Consider the following 2,218-nt stretch of genomic DNA (forward strand, 5'->3'; position numbering starts at 1 on the left):
CACCAACTACACAATTCTTAACTGCACCAACTGCACAATTGTTGTTAAGGTAAAATACGTAGGATTTCAAAATAGCAGAAGAAATCTTATGTTTTTTGAACAATAAYAATTTATGTTGCTAATCTGTTGCTAAGAGATGAGTGTGTTTACAGGTAACTAAGTGGCACGAAGTAAACAATTAATTTTTATTTTTGCAAAAGTAAAAATCAGAAAGCAGTGCACAAACATTGCTAATGTAACTACTGCTCACATTAACAGTAGCCTTTTTCCTAAAATGATTTTGTTTATTTATTAACCATGTTTAGCACACTGTATGGAGRAGGGTATTGTAAGACAACACTTAAGAATAAGTGGTATTTCCAAAGAGCAGAAGAAATCTTATGTTTTTTGATCAATAAGAATTTTTGTTGCTAGCCTGTTGCTAAGAGATGGGTGTGTTTACTGGTAACCAAGCGCTACGAAGTAAACTTAAGATTTTAACTTTTGCAAAATGTACCAACGGTAACGATCTTGTATCTAATAAGGTAAGCATTATTTCGAAAGAGCTTATGTTTTATAAACTACATAACTTATTAATTTGGTTTTAAGAGATAAGCGTTTTCTACTGCTAACGAACTGCCACGAAGTATAAATCCAGATTTTAACTTTTGTGTTGAATGTGTGTTTTATAATTTACCACTATAGTGAAAAAAAGAAGGAACTTTTCTGCAAAATTCACCAACTACACAATTCTGAAGTATAAAATAAGTGTTATTCCCAAAGAGCAGGAGAAATCTTATGTTTTTGGAACAATAACATTTTTGTTGCTAATCTGTTGCTAAGAGATGAGTGTGTTTACTCATAACTAAGTGCCACGAAGTAAACAATTAATTTTTATTTTTGGAAAAGTAAAAATCAGAAAGCAGTGCACAAACATTATCACAAACATTGCTAATGTAACTGCTGCTCACATTAACAGTAGCCTTTTTCCTAAAATGATTTTGTTTATTTATTAACCATGTTTAGCACACTGTATGGAGGAAGTCATTGTAAGTCAACATGCTAATTATAGCCCACATGCCACTAGCTGCATTTAGGCTAATATCACCATTTTGGCTAATTTCAGCTTGCACTTTAATTTTAACATACTGAATGGAGTAAATCCATGTTACTCTACATGCTTGTGACTCTCCACATGCTATTTACATTGTAGCTTACTTTAGCATTGAGGCTAACTGTATGCAATTTGTTGATGCTTGTTTCATCTGTGGACAACATGGACATTTCCTGGACAACCCAAAGATCCAACGCCAAAACCAGTTGGACTGACAGTAAGCCAGAGGAGAGAGACGGGGAGGATTTGGCTGCAGCAACGCCGAGACCGGTTGGGGGCGAAAAGGAAGGAACAACCTGAATCCACATCAAGCACTGTGAAGGACGACCTGTCTGTAACATCCAACTAGATCACGACTTTAAATCTGTCACAGCAGCAGAGTGAGCAGCAAAACTTCACTCTACCAAGTATCAAGTACTTCAACTTTTGACACCAAAGAGGACAATGTCCAGATCAACAGCTAGTTGATGTTTCTGAAAGGCTATCCACTCAAAGAACTATTGCTGGTCCACTGGTGAGTGGCCGAAGAGGAGAGTGAAGATTTACACTGTCCTGTTATCCTTAAATATGCATTTAAAAGGGGCTGCACAGTGGCACAGTTGGTAGAGCTGTTGCCTTGCAGCAAGAAGGTTCTGGGTTCGATTTCTTCTGCATGGAGTTTGCATGTTCCCCCTGTGCATGCGTGGGTTTTCTCCGGGTACTCCGGTTTCCTCCCACAGTCCAAAAACATGACTGTCAACATAATTGGCCTCTCCAAATTGCCCCTAGGTGTGAGTGTGTGTGTGCATGGTTGTGTGTCCTGTGTGTCTCTGTGTTGCCCTGCGACAGACTGGCGACCTGTCCAGGGTGCACCATGCCTCTCGCCCGGCACGCTTGCTGGAGATGGGCACCAACAACCCTCCCGACCCCACTGAGGGACAAGGTTGTAAGAAAACGGATGGATAGATGGATGCATTTAAAAGAGAAAATCAACTTCAGAAGTTATTTGGTTTTTAATATGTTTAATTTTGACCAAAGACGATGAAATCAGATGTTGCCTGGTTGTTTATAGCTTGRGTTTATTTAGAATCAAAGAGGATGAAGATCACTTTGAAACTGTTTTGTTTTAATTTGAAGTGTCKGCAT

The 2,218-nt window shown here is 38.5% G+C and overlaps 1 long non-coding RNA gene across 1 annotated transcript; it reads left to right on the forward strand.

Moving 5' to 3' along the window:
• The first annotated feature begins 379 nt into the window (after window positions 1-379).
• Window positions 380-1,465, forward strand: LOC103463052 (uncharacterized). The gene is made up of 2 exons (XR_533447.2): window positions 380-524; window positions 1,282-1,465. It is a non-coding gene; the product is annotated as an uncharacterized LOC103463052 (long non-coding RNA).
• Window positions 1,466-2,218: the final 753 nt, after the last annotated feature.

Source organism: Poecilia reticulata, linkage group LG4, assembly GCF_000633615.1.
Source record: "Poecilia reticulata strain Guanapo linkage group LG4, Guppy_female_1.0+MT, whole genome shotgun sequence".
NCBI classification, from domain to species: Eukaryota; Metazoa; Chordata; class Actinopteri; order Cyprinodontiformes; family Poeciliidae; genus Poecilia; species Poecilia reticulata.